This window comes from Pan troglodytes, chromosome 2 (assembly GCF_028858775.2).
Source record: "Pan troglodytes isolate AG18354 chromosome 2, NHGRI_mPanTro3-v2.0_pri, whole genome shotgun sequence".
NCBI classification, from domain to species: domain Eukaryota; kingdom Metazoa; phylum Chordata; class Mammalia; order Primates; family Hominidae; genus Pan; species Pan troglodytes.
In genome coordinates, this window is record NC_086015.1 from 142,008,274 (window position 1) to 142,029,059 (window position 20,786).

The 20,786-nt window shown below is 43.4% G+C and overlaps 1 protein-coding gene across 5 annotated transcripts in view; it reads right to left on the minus strand.

Moving 5' to 3' along the window:
• PIK3CB (phosphatidylinositol-4,5-bisphosphate 3-kinase catalytic subunit beta) overlaps positions 1-20,786 on the minus strand; it is a 182,120-nt gene that overhangs the window by 140,876 nt on the left and 20,458 nt on the right. For 3 of the 5 annotated variants that reach the window (XM_016942048.3, XM_003950204.5, XM_054681091.2), the window contains exon 2: positions 2,732-2,836. The exons of the other annotated variants lie outside the window; for them this stretch is intronic. The gene's annotated coding sequence lies outside the window, so the exon portion shown is untranslated. The remainder of the gene's footprint in view (positions 1-2,731; positions 2,837-20,786) is intronic. 5 annotated transcript variants of the gene reach the window in all.

A 20,786-nucleotide genomic window follows, 5' to 3' on the forward strand; every position in this document is an offset into this window, starting at 1 on the left:
ATTAAAGAAGTTGACCAGGCACTGTGGCTCCCATCTGTAATCCCAGCACTTTGGGAGGCCAAGGCAGGAGGATCGCTTGAGGTTAGGAGTTTGAAAACAGCCTGAGCAACATAGTGAGGCACCATCTCTTAAAAAAATTTCAGATTGAAGAAGTAGGCAGAGCCAGGCCACGTAGTGTTCTGTGGCTGTGGTAAGGAGTTTAGACTCAAAGTCTTGTGAGTTCTTTTTGTTTGTTTTTTGTTTTGTTTTGTTTTGAGATGGAGTTTCGCTCTTGTTGCCCAGGCTGGAATGCAATGCCGCGATCTCAGCTTACTGCAACCTCCACCCTCCAGGTTCAAGAGATTCTTCTGCCTCAGCCTCTCAAGTAGCTGGGATTACAGGTGCCCGCCACCATGCCCAGCTAATTTTTTGTATTATTAGTAGAGATCAAGTTTCATCATGTTGGCCAGCTGGTCTCCAACTCCAGACCTCAGGTGATCCACCTGCCTTGGCCTCCCAAAGTGCTGGGGTTACAGGCGTGAGCCACAGCACCCAGCATCTTGTGAGTTTTTAAGCATAAAAGTGGTATGACATGATATATGCCTTAGAGTCCTCTGTTTTATTGAAGATGAATTACAGGTGCAGAGTGGAAGCACAAAAGTCAATTAAGAGGCTGTTGCAACTAACCAGACCAGAGACGATGGTGGAGAAATTTAATATGATTGCTGAGCAATAGTAAAGGCCTAGTTTGAGATAAGCTAGCATGACATGGCAGGCAGTATGAATTTAGCTAGCATAACCTTTTAGGTGAACATGAGAAATTTGACACTGGTAATTGAAATAACTGTCTATGAGATGCAGGATTGATAAAGGGGATGCATCAAGGCACTGGAGGCCATTATATACTGAATACATATTTACCGAGCATTTACTAATATACCAAGAACTCTGCTAGCTGCTAGGGTTACAACAGTGAACAAAAACAGAGGTCCATTTCTCATGGAGTTGATATGCTAATGAGGACAGAGAAGATAAACAATAAATATATAGTCATCTGTGGTATCTGGGGGGAATTGTTTCCAGAACCCTTGCAGACACCAAAATCCAGAAATGCTCAAGTTCCTGATATTAAATTGTATGGTCTTTGCATACAACCTATGCATATCTTCTTGTATACTTTAAATCACCTCTTGCTGGGTGAGCATGGTGGCTTACACCTGTAATCCCATCAAGAGGCTGAGGCAGGAGGATCACTTGAGCCCAGAAGTGATTGCATCACTGGACTCCAGCCTGAGTGACAGACTGAGACCCCACTTTCTTAAAAAAAAATTATCTCAGCCGGGCGCGGTGGCTCACGCCTGTAATCCCAGAATTTTGGGAGGCCGAGGCAGGCAGATCACCTGAGGTCAGGAGTTCGAGACTAGCCTGGCTAACATGGTAAAACCCCGTCTCTACTAAAAATACAAAAATTAGCCAACCATAGTGGTGGGTGCCTGTAATCCCAGCTACTTGGGAGACTGAGGCAGGAGAATCACTTGAAACCAGGAGGCAGAGGTTGCAGTGAGCCGAGATCACACCACAGCACTCCAGCCTGGGTGACAGAGCATGAGACTCTGTCTTTAAAAAAAAAAAAAAAAAAGGCCCAGCATGGTGACCCATGCCTGTAATCCCACCCAGCACTTTGGGAGGTTGAGGCGGGCAGATCACCTGAGGTCAGCAGTTCGAGACCAGCCTGGTCAACATGGTGAAACCCCATCTCTATTAAAAATACAAAAATTAGCTGGGCGAGGTGGCACATGCCTGTAGTCCCAGCTACTTGAGAGGCTGAGGCAGGGGAATAGCTTGAAAATGGGAGGCAGAGGTTGCAGTTAGCCAAGATGGTGCCACTGTACTCCAGCCTGTGACAGAGCAAGACTCCGTTTCAAAAAAACAAAAATAAAAATAATTGGGCATTAATTGATCTATAGGAGATTTGAACCAGGATATATGGTTACCCTAACTATAACTCCAGTGCTTAAGGAAGTGATGGATGCAGCTATATTACATATGGGTTTAATAAATGAAATAGCTGAAATATTTAGATTTTATCACCTCCTCTTTACTCTTCACTCCATTGCAAGCTGATTTTCAGCCATAAACAGCCTCCTAAAATGGCCCCTGCTGGGATCATCAATGAATTCCTAACTATCAAATCCAAAAAAGTTTCTTCAGTTTTCAACTAACCTGTCTAAAGAGCTTTCAACACTACTGACACTCCTCTCTGCTTCATGAAGTTCTGTTCTTAACTCTGTAGGAAACATAATCCTCAATAACAGACTATCTTCAAACAAGACCTAGCATCCCCCCTACTCCCACTCCCTCCCTACCTCACAGGTTAACTAAAAGATTCATAATCTGCTGGGAGCAGTGGCTCATGCCTGTAATCCCAGCACTTTGGGAGGCCAAGACGGGCAGATCACTTGAGGTCAGGAGTTCAACACCAGCCTGGCCAACATGGTGAAACCCCGTCTCTACTAAAAATACAAAAATATTAGCCGGGCATTGTGGCATGTGCCTGTAATCCCAGCTACTCAGGAGGCTGAGGCAGGAGAATTGCTTGAACCCAGGAGGCAGAGGTTGCAGTGAGCCGAGATTGCACCACTGCACTCCAGCCTGGGCAACACAGCAAGACTCCACCTCAAAAAAAAAAAAAAAAAAGATTTATACTCTAACCAATATATAAGTAATTAAAAATACAAAATTGGATACTTACCTAAGAATGGTCGCCCCCATTTCAGTCTTTTAGGAAAACAGATGGCATTACTTATTTTTTAAAAGTGACGTTTTCATGGAAGACTTTTTCCAGTTAAAACATACACTACAAAAAAGGTTGAAGACAAAAGTATTAATCTAAATGAGCTAAATTAAGTCACGTAAATTTTATTACTTATATATGTAATCACTTCTTAATGCTACACATTTTAAAATATGTAGGTTGAAGATCTAATGAGGCTGAAGATCTTTGCTCTCAGATTTTGGCCATTTTCTTATTGGATTGGCTTTTTCTAATTAATTAGTAGGCTTTATATATTCAGGACCAGGACAGACAACATAATTTGCAGAGCACAGTGCAAAATAAAAAGTGAGGCCTTTTCACCAAGATGGCACCAAAGAGAAAAAGGAAGCCCCTGCCTCTCCCAAAGCTGAAGCCAAACAAAGGCTTTAAAAGCCAAAAACACACTGCTGAAAGATATCTGCATGCTACCCACCTTCAGGCTGCCCCAAGACACTGCAGCCAAAATATACTAGGAAGAGCACTCCCAAGAAAAACAGGCTTAATCCTGACCAATGAGAAGACGGAAGACCACACCACACTTGCATTAGTTGTGTATGTCAAAGCCAACAAGCGCCAGATCAAACAAGCTGTGAAGAAGCTCTAGGACACTGACATGGCCAAGGTCAACACCCGGATTGAGTCTGCCAGAGAGAAGGCATATATTCAACAGATTCCTGACTATGATGCTTTGAATGTTGCCAACAAAACTGGAATAACCAAAACTGAGTTCAGCTGGCAAATTCCAAATATAAATTTTTCACCATAAAAACATTTTAAAATAAGTAAATAAAAATGTTGGGCTACTTTTTCAAAAATTAAGAATTTCAAGACGGTGACAGCTTACCAGTAAACTAAGCACGGGGACCATCTAAATGAGGGGTCCTGCGTGACTGCACAGATTGCACACCCATGAAGCCAGCCCTGGTCAGGACCCTAATTCCCTATTACATACATTACAATTATTTTTCCCAAAACATGTGGCATGTTTTCACTTTCTTTAAGGTGTCTTTTGATGAAGATCAATTTTTTAAATGAGAGGAACATTATAAAACAAATTTCAGAACAATTTCAAAGTACATAAAGCTGATTGTTTTTCCAAAAGTAAGAAAATTGGTGAACTCAAAAATAACAAATTTGTTTATTCAGGATGTTGATAGTGGGGGAGGCTATGCATGTGTGGGTACAGTTATGACTGTGTAGGGTAATGGGTGTATGTGAAAACTCTCTGTACTCCTGCTCAATTTTGCTGTGAACCTAAAACTACTCCTAAAAATAAAATCCAGGGCCAGGAGTGGAGACATGTGCCTGTGATCCAGTTACTCAGAGGCCAAGGTGGAAAGATCACTTGAATCCAGGAGGCTCAGGCTGCAGTGAACCAAGATCGCACCACTGCACTCCAGCCTGGGCAACAGAAATAGACCCTGTCTCAAAAAAAAAGAAAAAGGAAAAAAATCCTATATACTCTATGGAAAGACTTTTTGTGTAAATCTCTATTCTTAAGTGAAAAACACACTGTGCAAGGGGGAAGGTGGGAAGACCAATTTGCAAAATAACAGTTATAATATGCTACCTTTGAGATTGGTGGATTTTAGGGTAAAGATAGAAAGAAACAAGAATCTGCAGTTATTTATTTATTTATCTTTTTTTCTTTTTGTTTTTGAGACAGTCTTACTCTGTTGCCCAGGCTGGAGTGTGGTGGCACAATAGCAGCTCACTGCACCCTAGAACTCCCCGGCCTCAGGTGATCCTCCACCTCAGCCTCCCAGGTAGCTGGGACTAGAGACGTGCACCACCACGCCCGGCTAATTTTTGTATTTTTTGTAGAGACGGGTTTCCTCACGTTGCCCAGGCTGGTCTTGAACTCCTGGGATCAAGTGATCCGCCTGCCTCGGCTTCCCAAATTTCTGAGATTACATGCCCAAGCCACTGTACCTGGCCAGAATCTGTGCAATGGCACGATCTCGGCTCCTGCAACCTCTGCCTCCCGGGTTCAAGCAATTCTCCTGTCTCAGCCTCCCGAGTAGCTGGGATTACAGGCATGTGCCACCAGGCCCAGCTAATTTTTGTATTTTTAGTAGAGATCGGGTTTCACCATGTTGGTCAGGCTGGTCTCGAACTCCTGACCTCGTGATCCACCCACGTCGGCCTCCCAAAGTGCTGGGATTACAGGCGTGAGCCACTGTGCCTGGCCAGGAATCTGTATTTTTATTGTCTTTATTTATATAAAGAAACTCTAGAAGGTTACATGAGAAACTGAACAATAGTTTCCTGGGTGGGGTGGAGCGTTGGAGGAATGGTGTGAATAGAAACAAGGTAGCTGAGGGATATAGGTGGGAAAGACTTTCCACTTGTTTTTGTATTTAAAAGTATTTCTAACTCCAGGATAATCCATTACTACAATACATATAGATTAGTAAATGAATGAACCAAAATAGGGCCTAAATACTATCAACACAAACACACAATAACAGGACCTATTCTTTTACCATCTCTGGAACTAAGACCTTAGCACTGCCCACCTCACTGAAGTCATCAACCCAAGATCTCTAACACTAGTCCCCTTGGAAAAGGATATTTTCTCCATAATTCCATGTTGCTTCTCTCGGGGTCCGGGTCAACTTTTTCTCCCCTAGCTATACAAAGTCTCATGTCTCTTCTGAACAAAAGCCTCACCAAGCCAGGCACAGAGATGTAAGCCTGTAATCCAGTTACTTGGGAAGCCAGAGGATCACTTGAGCCCATAAGTTCAAGACCAGCCTGGGCAACACGGCGAAACCCAATCTCTACTAAAAATACAAAAATTAGCCGGGCGTGGTGGTATATGCCTATAATCCCAGCTACTCGGGAGGCTGAGGCTATGCTGTTCCAACACCCTCCAAATCTGTCTCTCTGCTTCAAATCTTACCTTTTTTTTTTTTTTTTTTTTGAGACCGAGTCTCACTCTGTCGCCCAGGCTTGAGTGCAGTGGCATGATCTTGACTCACTACAACCTCCACCTCCCGGGTTCAAGCAATTCTCCTGCCTAAGCCTCCCAAGAGGCTGGGATTACAGGTGCCTGCTACCACATCTGGCTAATTTTTTTTGTATATTGAGTAGAGATGGGGTTTCACCATATTGGCCAGGCTGGACTTGAACTCCTGACCTTGTGATCTGCTCGCCTCAGCTTCCCAAAGTCAAATCTTACCTCTCTACAATTAATCCGCACCATATCAACCAGAATGTACCTTGTACAGCATAAATCATATCACTGGAGTGATCTGCTTAAAACCTTTCAAAGGCTTCCTGCTGTTAACTCTACCTGCGTTACAACTATGAACTACTAAGACCCTACATGATATTAAAAATGACCTACCCTATATGATCTGGTATCTGTCTACAACTAACCTCATCTTTTTTCTTTTCTTGTTTTTTTGTTTGTCTGTTTTTGAGACAGGGTCTTGCTCTGTCACCCAGCCTGTTGTGCAGCAGCATGATCACGGTTCACTGCAGCCTCAACCTCCTAGGCTCTAGGGATCCTCCCACCTCAGCCTCCCTAGTAGCTGAGACTACAGGTGTGTGCCACCACGCCTGCCTAATTTTTGTTATTTTTTGCAGAGACAGGGTTTTGCCATGTTGCCCAGGCTGGTCTCGAACTCCTGTGCTCAAGAGATCCACCCACTTCGGCCTCTAAAAGTGCTGGGATTACAGGCATAAGCCACCATGCCAGGCTCTGACCTCATCTGCTTTCCTCTTCATTCAACTACTCTCTAGCCTTACTGGTATATTTTCTCTTCCTCACACTTTGTTCCTATTTAGGGCTCTTGTACATGCTGTTCTTTCAGCTTGCAATGTGCTGCCTCCAGGTCTTCTGCCACTTCATAACATTTACGTTTTAACTCCAAGTTACCTCTTCTAAGAGGCATTCTACACAGTCGCACAGTTAAGATAGCAACCTAGGTCATTATCTACCACATTACTTTATCATCTTTATAACATTTATTAATACTCACAATTCTCATTTATTAATATAAATGTTTCTTCTACTGGAGAATAGAAAAGTCTTGAGGATAACTTTTAACCCATGACACTTTTTTTTTTTTTTAAACAGAGTCTTTGTCACCCAAAGATTGCAGTGGTGCAATCATGGCTCACTGCAGCCTTGACCTCCTGGGCTAGGGATCCTCCCACTTCAGCCTCTTGAGTAGCTGGGACTACAGGCGTGTGCCACCACACCCGACTTTTTTTTTTTGGTAGGGATGGGGTCTACTATGTGGTCCAGGCTGGTCTCAAACTCCAGGGCTCAAGCAATCCTCCCACCTCAGGCTCTGAAAGTGCTGGCATTACAGGCTTGAGCCACTGCACCCAGCTACAACTCTATTATTATTATTATTTTTGAGACGGAGTCTCACTCTGTCACCCATGCTGGAGTGCAGTGGTGTGATCTTGGCTCACTGCAACCTCTATCTTCCAGGTTCAAGTGATTCTACTGCCTCAGTCTCCTGAGTACCTGGGATTACAGGTGTGCGCCACCACGCCCAGCTAATTTTTATAGTTTTAGTAGAGATGGGTTTTCGCCATGTTGGCCAGGCTGGTCTCGGACCTCCTGACCTCAGGTAATCTACCCACCTAGGCATCCCAAAGTACTGGGATTATAGGCGTGAGCCACCGTACCCGGCCTATTTTTTAACTTTTCTATTAATTCTGAATTATTTCAAAATCACATACATATAAATTTCACACTAAAAAAGAATAGATTCAGGAAACATTTTTAAAAAACCCCCATGTCCTCTTTCTTCTTACTCAATTCATTATGTAGGATGTAGCCTACTTATTACAGTAAGTTCGATAAAAGTTTACCTATTCTCAAACAGGTAATTAGGGGTAAGACTTCTAACAAAATTCTCTAGGCACAGTAAAAATGAGATGACAAGTCAGAAAAGCAAGTAGAACAGGTACCCATTATAATGAAATGAGGTGATATAGCAAGAGTATTATTTTTTAAATAACAATAATCTACACAGGAATGAGCAGTTGTACCATAGCAATTTGTATCAAATATCAGAGCCTCCCCATTTTATGTTCATTGTGTGCTTCTGGATCATGCCACCGCCATTATCAATGCATTAAATGGATAAAATTACCTATATTCAAAGTTGTAAGAATGACAGAATAGGTATGTTTATAGTTGAAAACAGTCACAGGGCAGGTGCAGTGGCAAATGCCTGTAATCCTAAAGCTTTGAGACACTAAGGAAGGAGGACTGCTTGAGCTCAGGAGTTGGAGGACAGCCTGGACAATGTAGCAGATCTCGTCTCTAAAAAAAAATAAAAATAAAAAATTAGCCAGGCGCGGTGGCTCACACCTGTAATCCCAGCACTTTGGGAGGCCGAGGCAGGTGGATCAGGAGGTCAAGAGATCATCCTGGCCAACATGGTGAAATCCTGTCTCTACTAAAAATACAAAAATTAGCTGGGCATGGTGGCACGTGCTTGTAGTCCTAGCTACCAGGGAGGCTGAGGCAGGAGAATTGCTTGAACCCGGGAGGCAGAGGTTGCGGTGAGCAGAGATTGGGCCACTGCACTCCAGCCTAGTGACAGAGCAAGACTCCGTCTCAAAAAAAAAAAAAAAAAAGATAAAGAAAAAAATTAGCTGGGTGTGTTGGTGCACACATGTAATCCTAGCCACTTGGGAGGCTGAGGCAGATGGGTCACCTGAGCATAGTTCAAGGCTGCAGTGAACTATGATGGTGCCATTGAACTCCAGCCTGGGCGAAGCAGCAAGATCCTGTTTCTAAAAACAAAAACAAAAAAGAAGAAAAAGAAAGAAGGAAAGAAAAGGGGAGCCAGGCACAGTGGCTCACACCTATAATCTCAGAACTTTGGGAGGTCGAGGCAGGTGGATCACTCGAGGTCAGGAGTTCAAGACCAGCCTGGCCAACACAGTGAAACCCCGTCTCTACTAAAAATACAAAAAAAAAAAATCCAGGCATGGTGGCGGGCGCCTATAATCCCAGTTACTCGGGAGGCTGAGGCAGAAGAACTGCTTGAACCCAGGAGGTGGAGGTTGCAGTGAGCCGAGATCGCGCCATTGCACTCCAGCCTGTGTGACAGAGACTCCATCTCAAAAAAAAAAAGAAAGAAAGAAAAGGGAAGGGGGAAAGTAGAAAGGGGAAAGGAAAGAGTGGCGGAGGAAAGGAGGGAAAGAGGGCAAGAGGGAGGGATTCTCATCTCTATTGAGATATTACAAGTTCCCTTGCCTGTGGAAAACTCCATTGTTAATTTGTGAGGGGAAAAAAAAAGAGAGAAAAAAGGGCAAATAATGTTAGTATTGTTACTTTAAAAAAAAGTTTTGACTTTCCAGAGCTCAGGGACCTCTCAGGGTCCCCATACTGTATTTTGAGTACCAATCCTGCTCTATTCTGTGGTCCACAATACCCTAGATAGGATCTCTATCTATCATTTGTATTTACCCCAACATATCAGAATTATCTGTTCATTTGCCAGTCTCTCTTGAGGTTTCTTAAAACTAAAACCATGAGCCATGAATCTTCTTCAACTTTGCACCCCCAGTGCCTCATACAGCACACAATACATATCCTCTCAAAAATGTTCCATGAATAAATGATGGATATAGGAAAATATTTACACACTCTAATACATTAATATAAAGGTGTATGTGAATAAAGCGGAGTTTCCCATGGCCAACTCTTTAGCTAAAAGAAATGTACAAAAGAAAAATCTTATGATAAATTGACAGCAATGCCAGAAGTAGAATAAAAGATATAGTCAAACCTGGTACGACCACATTAGATCAGAACTTTTCAGAAAGTTCAGACCTGAGGGAACAAGGAAAGCAGATCCTAAAGGGCATCTTAAACTGTAAACAAACACCCACTGCTCCAGTCTTCCACCAGAATAAAAAGTATCCACCTCTGCAAGCAGACAATTAAACCACTGTTTTTAAAAAGGTTGGGAAGGGAGGTGGTGTCAAGGCAGGGAGAGTTCCAGAGACTGGATGACTAAGAAAGAACATAAATAAGTATTCTCACCTTATGAAACTTATGTATATTTTAAATTTTGTCAAATTAGAATATGAGAAAACATATTTTCCTGTCTTTATTTGCATTAGTTTCTAAATCAATACCTCTTTCCATTTCTATGAATGACCCCTATCCTCCCAAACCAAGTAAACACTGAAACATCTGTGTTCAGATAGCATTACTGAACATAGGACACACATTTGCCTCTCTTGCTTATTATTACACGTGGCCAGTACCTTGATGCTTAACAAATATATCTAGATTGTTCATTAACTGGATATCTGCAGCAGCACGTGGGCCAAGGGAAAAGAATTCCTTTTGCAGAAAAGTCCTGGGATGAGGCTGGGGCAAGGTGTCACAAAAGCCAAGACATGAAAGAAGCTCTTGGAAGAGGCTCAGGTGTGGAGGGAAAATTCTATGCTGAGTTTTACCATGAAGGCACTAGGGAAGTCACTGGAGCTGATGGCCTCCTTCTCTGGGCCTCCATTTTCAAACACAACATGAAGCTCTAAAATGCTTAGGCTCTCTACCTTGATTTTCAGAAAGTCTCTGTGGCTTGTCTATCTAGGAAAGCTCCAGCCTCTCAGCAGAATGAATTTGACATTCCAAAGGTGTGAATTTTGACCAGAATCAATTCACTGGAGGCCCACATCAATACATAAAGCATTCAATTATTGTTAGATAATTTACAAACAGGTTAATACTGTTACCACATATTCTAGATAAGAAAATAGGTATAGAAGCAACCTGACTGACAGGCCAGGTGCAGTGGCTCACACTTATAATCCCAGCACTCTGGGAGGCTGAGGCAGAAGGATTGCTTGAGCCCAGGACAACATAGCAAGACTCCACCTCTACAAAAAATTTTTTAAAAAAAGAAGAAGTAACCTCACAAATCACTTGGCCTCTTATAGAGAAAAAATACACGAATATTTCAGAAAAAAACAGGCCAGGCATGGTAGTTCATATCTATAATCCTAGCACTTTGGGAGGCCAAGGCAAGAGGATGGCTTGAGCCCAGGAGTTCAAGACCAGCCTGGGCAACAGAGCAAGAGCCCCTCTCTCCGAAAAAATTACAAATCAGCCAGGCGAGGTGGTACAAGCCTGTAGTCCCAGCAACTCAGGAGGCTGAGGTGGAAGCATCGCTTGTGCCCAAGAAGGTCGAGGCTGCAGTGAGCCATGATCATGCCACTGCACTCAGCCTGAATAACAGAGACCTTGTCTCAAAAAAAACAAAAGAGCAAAAAGCTTGGAAACTATGGCTTTTAAATTAAGAGGACACAATGATGTTTTCATTCTGATTTGATATCCTTATCAACTCTTAAGAACAAAATCGCTGTAAAATAAGCTAAAATGTAAATCTGAATCACTAAATGCAAGACGCAATTGCTTAAGAATTCTTAATTTTACAATTTCTTTCCAAAGTATACTGTAAGCAGCCTTTAGAAAACTCAGTATGGCCGGGAACAGTGGCTCACACCTGTAATCTCAGCACTTTGGGAGGCCAAGGTGGGCGGATCACGAGGTCAGGAGATCAACACCATCCTGGCTAACATGGTGAAACCCCGTCTCTACTAAAAATACAAAAAAATTAGCTGGGCGTGGTGGTGGGTGCCTGTAGTCCCAGCTACTCGGAAGGCTGAGGCAGGAGAATGGCATGAACCCGGGAGGCGGAGCTTGCAGTGAGCTGAGATCGTGCCACTGCACTCCAGCCTGGGTGACACAGCAAGACTCCATCTCAAAAAAAGAAGAAAAAAACCTCAGTATTCGGCCAGGTGTGGTGGCTCACGCCTGTAAACCCAACACTTTGGGAGGCAGAGGCAGGCGGATCACCTGAGGTCAGGAGTTCGAGACCAGCCTGGCCAACGTGACAAAACCGTCTCTGCTTAAAATAAAAAAATTAGCCAGGCATGGTGGCGCATGCACGTAATCTCAGCTACTCGGGAGGCTGAGGCAGGAGAATTCCTTGAACCCGGGAGGCGGAGGTTGCAGAGAGCCGAGATCGTGACACTGCACTCCAGCCTGGGTGACAGAGCGAGACTCCATCTCAAAAACAAACAACAACAACAACAACAACAAAATCAGTATTTATTAAAAACAGAATTAGGGGTCGGGCACGGTGGCTCACGACTGTAATCCAAGCACTTTGGGAGGCCGAGGTTGGCAGATCACGAGGTCAGGAGATTGAGACCATCCTGGCTAACACGGTGAAACCCCCGTCTCCACTAAAAATACAAAAAAATTAGCCGGGCGTGGTGGCACGCGCCTGTAGTCCCAGCTACTCAGGAGGATGAGGCAGGAGAATGGCATGAACCCGGGAGGCAGAGCTTGCAGTGAGCCAAGATCGCGCCACAGCACTCCAGCCTGGGCCACAGAGCGAGACTCCGTCTCAAAAAACACAAAAACAAAAACAGATTTAGGATGTACATCTTCTCTTTTGTTGTTGTTGTTTTGTTTTGTTTTGTTTTTTGAGAGAGTCTCGCTCTGTCACCAGGCTGGAGTGCAGTGGCGCAATCTCGGCTCACTGAAACCTCCCCATCCCCGGTCCAAGCGATTCTCCTGCCTCAGCTTCCTGAGTAGCTGGGATTACAGGCATGCCCCACCATGCCGGGCTAATTTTTGTATTTTTAGTAGAGATGGGGTTTCACCACGTTGGTCAGGATGGTCTCAATCTCCTGACTTCCTGATCCTCCCACCTTGGCCTCCCAAAGTGCTGGGATTACAGGCATGAGCCACCGCGCCCGGCCCCATCTTCCCATTTTTAAAGGATTCTTCCCCTTACAAAAAGAATCAGAACTTCCTTAATTAGATCAGCAGAGCAATAGTTTCTACAAGATTGAGAAAGCTGTGCTAATATAATTATACACATATCAGTGGTTTATTTATTAAATCTTCAGTGATATTCTCAGACTCTAAGAGAAATCGGCCGGGTGAGGTAGCTCACACCTGTAACCCAGCACTTTGGGAGGCCAAGGGAGGCAGATCACTTGAGGTCAAAAGTTCGAGACCAGCCTGGCCAACATGGCAAAACCTCGTCTCAACTAAAAATACAAAAATTAGCCAGGTGTGGTGATGCACGCTTGTAGTCCCAGCTACTCTGTAGGCTGAGGCAGGAGAATTGCTTGAACCCAGGAGGCAGAGGTTGTAGTGAGCTGAGATCCCACCACCGCATTCCAGCCTGGGAGACACAGTGAGACTCCATCTCAAAAAAAAAAAGATCACTGTTATATTATTCACCCACATGATAACTAAACATGCTCAGCAGAACAGGGATTTCCAAGAGTGACATAGTTGTATGGACAATGCTAGAACTGAAGAGAGGAAGCTCTGAACCTCAAAGAAATTGAGGCCTGCTTATTCAGGACTGCTCTAGAAAAATTAGACTTGAAAAGAGACCAACAGAATGTAAACAGCTGGAATGGCCAGCAGCAAAATAAGCTTGTATTAGGAGGATAGTGAGAAAATAGAGATTTCTTGGATGGGAATCACCCCGGGAAATAAGTCAACTTGCCAATGGTGATACTGTACACAGCTGGACGTTGAAGAATACCACCCTTAAAATACAAGAAACTGGAATATTGCAGATTCTAGGCAGGGGATAAGAGGCTTACTCTCCATAATAAACTTGTATTTTTAAACTTTATAATATGCGCAAGCATTCCACAGCTCCTATAGCTTTTTGCAGTAGTGCCCTCAAATACATAAATTATATGCATACATATGGATGTGTTAACTACTGTTATAAATATGAGCCACTTATTACAGAAAATATGTCAATTTGCCTTCATTGTTTCTGGTCACAATCTGTATCTTGGGATAATACAGGATATGAACCAAATGTTTCAAAGTCAAATCTAAATCTTATTTATCCAGGCCAGGTGCAGTGGCTCATGCCTATAACCCTAGCACTTTGGGAGGCCCAGGCAGGAGAATTGCTTGAACTCAGGAGTTCGAGACCAGCCTGGGCAACGTGGTGAAACCCCGTCTCTACAAAATATAGAAAAATTAGCCAGGTGTGGTGGCACACACCTGTAATCCCAGATACTCAGGAGGCTGAGGCAGAAGAATCACTTGAACATGGGAGGTGGAGGTTGCAGTGAGCCAAGATTGCGCCACTGCACTCCAGCATGGGCAACAGAGTGAAACTGTCTCAAAAAAATAAAATAAATAATAATAAAATAAACCTTATTTATCCATTACAGCACTGCTTGTAATGCCAATACACTATAAACTTTCTTAAAGTTTGTCAACAGAGGACTGGTTAGATGCACTATGGTACGTCCACATAACGGAATGTTGTGCAGCTATAAAAAGAAAGAAAAGTCCAGGTGTGGTGGGAACAGTAGCTCAAACCTATAATCCCAGCATTTTGGAAGGCCAAGGTGGGAGGATCACTTGAGTCCAGTAGTTCAAGACCAACCTGGGCAACATGACAAGATCTCATCTACACTAAAAATTTTAAAAATTAACCAGACATGGTGGTGGCACTTATAGTCCCAGCTATTTGAGATGCTATGGTGGAAGGATCGCTTTTGAGCTCAGGAGGTTGAGGCTGCAGTGAGCTATGATCATGTCATCGCACTCCAGCCTGGGGAAGACAGCAAGATCCTGTCTCAAAAAAAAAAAAAAGGTCTGGCTTCCAAGATGCCTTCTCTTACTAGTCCAGCTCACACTGACCTTGATCTCCTCATAAACTCGAGGGTTTTTTTTAAAAACACAATTAAGCACTACACCACATGTTGCCTTTAGTGCTGATTATTTTTCTTATATATGTCATGTTCCCTCAATCAGATTGAGGGCTAGGAAAAGATACATTTATTTTCTCCCTATGACATATGGTATTTGAATTCCAAAATTAACAGAGCTTTTTATCCACTGCTCAGCAAGTTCCAAAATTTCATTTTACCATTTCTTTTTCTAACTATAAAACTTCTGACGGAACCCCATGTCCCATCCAAGAAATTAAAGGGGGGAAATATATTACTTATTGACAACAGTCAAAATCTCAGTTAAAAGAAGTGCAAAAAACAACCTCTCATGTAATATGTAAACCTATAAAACATTTAGAAGGCCGGGTGCAGTGGCATACACCTGTAACCTCAGCACTTTGGGAGGCCAAGGCAGGAAGATCATTTGAGCCCAGGAGTTCAAGACCAGCCTGGGCAACAAGGTGAGTTGTTCTACAACTCTACAAAGTTGTTGAACAACTTTGTAGTCTCTACAAAGTAGTGTGTCTCTACAAAGAAAAATACAGAGCCAGGTGTGGGAATGCACACCTGTAGTCCCAGCTACTCAAGAGGCTGAGGTGGGGTGGGGGTCGCTTGAGCCTGGGAGGCAGAGGTAACAGTAAGATGAGAACATGCCACTGCACTCTAGCATGGACAACAAGCAAGACTCTGTCTCAAAACAAAAAAAAATTAGGAGAAAATCTAGGCCCTCTCTCTCTCTCTCCTTTTCTCTCTCTCTCTCTATATATATACACACACACTATATATAATGTTTTATATATGAATATAAAATATAAGTTTTATATGTGAATATATTAGACTATATAACATATACTAATACATTTTATATATTTAAAACTATTTATTTCTGCTGTTTAAAGGGAAAATCTAGTTGATCTTCAGTTTGGCTATGAGTTTTTATACAACACCAAAAAGCAAGATCTATGAAAAAAAAAATGGGTAAGCTGGTCTTTACTAAAACCTACAACTTCTGGCCGGGCACGGTGGCTCATGCCTGTAATCTCAGCCGAGGCGGGTGGATCATCTGGAGTCAGGAGTTCAAGATCATCCTGGCCAACATGGTGAAACCCCATCTCTACTAAAAATGCAAAAAAAAATTAGCCGGGCATGGTGGCGCGCACCTGTAATCCCAGCTACTCAGGAAGCTGAGGCAGGAGAATCGTTTGAACCCGAGAGGCGGAGACTGCAGTGAACCGAGACTGCGCCACTGCACTCCAGCCTGGGAGACAGAGTGAGATTCTGTCTCAAAAAAAAACTTACAACTTCTGTGAAAGATACGATTAAGAAAATTAAGCCGGGCGCAGTGGCTCACGCCTGTAATCTCAGCACTTTGGGAGGCCGAGGCGGGCGGATCACCTGAGGTCAGGAGTTCAAGACCAGCCCGGCCAACATGGTGAAACCCCGTCTCTACTAAAAATACAAAAATTAGCTGGGCATGGTGGCAGGCGCCTGAAATCCCACCTACTCAGGAGGCTGAGGCAGGAGAATCACTTGAACCTGGGAGGCAGAGGTTGCAGTAAGCCAAGATTGCACCATTGCACTCCAGCCTGGGGGACAAGAGCGAGACTTTGCCTCAAAAAAAAGAAAATTAAAAGCCAGATTTTTCACTATTGGAGTAGGAGTTTACAGCAGTTAAACAAGAAGAGGAAGCGAGAATGGACTGGAGTTAGAAACATCAGTATAAACTAATGTTTAGCTTAACACAGACATAGTTAAGTATGGATAAATTTATAGACATATGTATATAGTATTAACATATATTTCCTTGTTCTATCAGCTGAGAGATCTTAGAAGCAGATACCCCAGTAATAAAGAGTGCACATTATGTTCAGCTCTTAGTTTCTAACACTGTTCTCCAATAAAAGGGACCAGTTCCCTTGGAGAAATGACTGATCCTAGGATGAGGTAAGAAATATACAAAGTAAGCCTTGAATATCTTGTAGTAATGTAACTAAAAAAGTGCTCAAACACACACATACACACACACGAACACACACACACACACAATGATAGGAAATCATGAAAGGGACCAGGGCAAACTGAAAGAGCTCCCAATGGCCAAAGCTAGAATATTTTGAGCAACAAAGTAATAAAGTATTGGATTATAAACCAAAGTACAAAATAAATATCTACAAGTCTACACTGATATAAGTAAATGATTAAACAAATAAATGGGAGGGCAGAATAAATCTCCCACACAGAATTCCAAATACTTTGTGTAGATACACCCCCATCAAGGAAAGGAACTATAACGCCCCACTCTTTAAGTGTGAGCTGCACATAGTGCCTTCCTTCCAAAAAGTATAATATGAAAAGGAGAGGGAAGGAGTAACTTTATAGCAGGGAAACCTAACAAACTACCTCAGCCAGCTGATCAAGGACAACATCAACAACGATAATTCATTTTTTAGTATATACTTTTGATATCATGTCAGAAAAATGGCACTTTATTTCCGTGGTCTTCCTCGCAAAAACCCGTAATTCCAGTCTAATCATTAAAAAAAAAAAAAATCAGAAAAACTCAATTGAAAGACATTATGCAAAACAACTGACCAGTATTCCTCAGAACTGTCATGGTCATCAAAAACAAGAAATGTTGGGCCAGGCATGGTGGCTCACGCCTGTAATCCCAGCACTTTGGGAGGCCAAGGTGGATGGATCACGAGGTCAGGAGATTGAGACCATCCTGGCTAACACCGTGAAACCCTAGCTCTACTAAAAACACACAAAAAATTAGCTGGGCATGATGGCAGGCGCCTGTAGTCCCAGCTACTCGGGAGGCTGAGGCAGGAGAATGGCATGAACCCGGGAAGCGGAGCTTGCAGTGAGCCGAGATCGTGCCACTGCACTCCAGCCTAGGCGACAGAGCGAGACTCCGTCTCAAAAAATAAATAAATAAATAAATGTCGGCCGGGCGCGGTGGCTCACGCCTATAATCCCAGTACTCTTGGGAGGCCGAGATGGGCAGATCACAAGGTCAGGCGTTTGACACCAGCCTGGTCAACGTAGCGAAATTCTGTTCCTACTAAAAATACAAAAAGAAGCTGGGCATGGTGGTGCGTGCCTGTAATCCCAGTTACTCAGGAGGCTGAGGCAGGAGACTCGCTTGAACCTGGGAGGCGAGGGTTGCAGTGAGCAGAGGTTGCAGTGAGCCGAGATTGCGCCACTACACTCCAGCCTGGGTGACAGAGCAAGACTCTGCCAAAAAAAAAAAAAAAAAAAAAAGTCTAAGACACTGTCATGGCACCACTAAGGACAACTAAAAAATATTATTGTGGGAAAAAAATACATAATTGGTAAAATTGGAATATAAACTATATATTAGGTAACAATACCAATGTTAAGTTTTCTAAATGTGGTAACTATACTATTGATATGCAAGAAAATTTCCTTTTTTTTTTTTTTGGCAGAGTCTCACTTTGATGCCTAAGCTGGAGTGCAATGGCGCAATCTCGGCTCACTGCAACCTCCGCCTCCCAGGTTCAAGCGATTCTCCTGCCTCAGCCTCCTGAGTAGCTGAGATTACAGGCGCCTGCGACCACACCTGGCTAATTTTTGTATTTTTAGTAGAGACGGGGTCTCACCGTGTTAGCCAGGATGGTCTTGATCTCCTGACCTCATGATCTGCCCGCCTCGGCCTCCCGAAGTGCTGGGATTACAGGTGTGAGCCACTGCACCCGGCCCTGATATGCAAGAAAATTTCTACAGATAAACATAACAATTTAGATGGATCTTCAGAGAATTATGCTGACTGAAAAAAAAAACAGGCTAGGCATGGTGGCTTATGCCTGTAATCCCAGCACTTTGGGAGACCAAGGCAGGAAGATCACTGGAGCCCAGGAGTTCAAGACCAGCCTGGGAACTGTGGCAAAACCTTGTCTCTACAAAAATTTTAAAAAATTAGCTGGGTGTAGTGGCACATGCCTGTAATTCTCAGCTACTTGGGAAGCTGAGGCCAGAGGATTGCTTGAGCTCAAGAGTTTGAGGCTGCAGTGAGTTATGATCGTACCACTACGCTAAAGCCTGGGCAACAGGGCAAGACCGTATCTCTAAAAAAAGAAAAAAGCCAAGCTCCTAGATGATTTCATTTATATAACATTCTCGAAACGACAAAATCATAAAAAACAGATTAGTAGTTGCCAGAGGTTAGAAAGGGTGGGAGGGAGGTGACTGGGGCTATAAAAAGGTAGAATTAGAGGTTTTTTTTTTTTTTTTGGGACAGAGTCTCGCTGTCACCCAGGCTGGAGTGCAAATGGTGCGATCTTGGCTCACTGCAACCTCCGCCTCCTGGGTTCAAGCGATTCTCCTGCCTCAGCCTCCCAAGTAGCTGGGACTATAGGCACGCACCACCACTCCTGGCTAATTTTTGTATTTTTAGTAGAGATGGGGTTTCACCACATTGGTCAAACTGGTCTTGAACTCCTGATCTCGTGATCCGCCCGCCTCAGCCTTCCAAAGTGTTGGGATTACAGGCATGAGCCACTGTGCCTGGCTTTTTTTTTTTTTTTTTTGAGACAAAGTCTCACTCTGTCACCCAGCCTGGAGTGCAATGGTATGACCTCAGCTGACTGCAACCCCTGACTCCCGGGTTCAAGCGATTCTCCTGCCTCAGCCTCCCAAGTAGCTGGGATTATAGTCATGTGCCACCACGCCCAGCTAATTTTTTGTATTTTTAGAAGAGATGGGGTTTCACCATGTTGGCCGGGCTGGTCTCGAACTCCTTACATCAGGTGATCCACCCACCTCAGCCTCCCAAAGTGCTGGGATTACAGGTGTAAGCCACCACACCCAGCCAGAATGAGAGACTCTTGTAATGGAACTATTGTGACTTTACGGTGGTGGTGGTCACTCAAATCTATATATATAATAAAACTGAATGACCTAAATACACACTGAAATAAGTGAATGTAAAACTGGTGAAATGTGAGTAAGATATATGAACTATAGCCAAGTCAGTTTCGTGGCTGTGGTATCTTTCCATAGTTATGCAAGATGTTACCACTGGAGTATTATGGGTAAAGGATAATGGATTCCTCTGTATTATTTTTTACAACTGCATGTGAATCTACAATTACCTCAAAATAAGAAAAAAAAATTTTTTTAATGGTGTCTAGAACTGAACATCATTCCTTTTTAGGAGGGGCTACAATTCTACCAATGCTATTTAGGACCACATCAGCTTTTCTGTCAAGAGAATCCCTCTGCTCTACCCCAGCATTTCGTACTCATAGACTATGGTTCACCCAGAGAGTTAAGACACACTTAAGTGATACAGTTCCCAAAGATCTAAAAAACCTCAGAGTCAAAGCTAAAAAAGTTAGCTTGTCCAAGCTAAATGTTTCTAAGGCCAAAGTCTTTCTTCAGTTTAATTCACACATGATTAAGGGCCTACTCTATTTTTTTTTTTTTTTTTTTGAGACAGAGTCTTGCTCTGTCGCCCAGGCTGAAGTGCAGTGGCACGATCTCTCCGCCTCCTGGGTTCACACCATTCTTCTGCCTCAGCCTCCCGAGTAGCTGGGACTACAGGCGCCCACCACCACACCCACCTAATTTTTTGTATTTTTAGTAGAGACGGGGTTTCACCATGTTAGCCAGGACAGTCTCGATCTCCTGACCTCGTGATCTGCCCGCCTCGGTCTCCCAAAATGCTGGGATTACAGGCGTGAGCCACCGCGCCCGGTCGATTAAGGGCCTACTCTATACCAGGCATTATGTCAAGTGTTTTAGTGGTGGTGATAGCAGAAATTAAATTATACAAGACATTACAAGAGATGATTCCTCATCCTCAGGTGGGGTAAACAATTAGATATGAGCATTCCAAAGAAATGGGGTAAAAGCTAACAAAGGTGTAAGATACACAAGTGGGGCCCTTACCACAACCTAAATGGTTTGGAGGAGGAATACACCTGGGCTGAAAAAGGCTGAATTAAGAGCCAAGTTGGGGACAGGGAAAGGAGCAGAAAGCTTTCTCAATGTGGATACTATACTAACAGCTCTACATGAATCAACACATGATGAGATGATGAGGTATAATCCCATTTCTCCCATTTTTAAGAGGACATGGAGGGACAGAAAGAAAAGACAACTTGCCCAAGATCACATGACTAATAACTATAAACTCAAACAGTCTGGTTCCAAGACAGTCATAGAAAGATTGAGTTGGGTGGGTGCAGTGGCTCATGTCTGTAATCCCAGAGCTTTGGGAGGCCCAGGCGGGAGGATCACT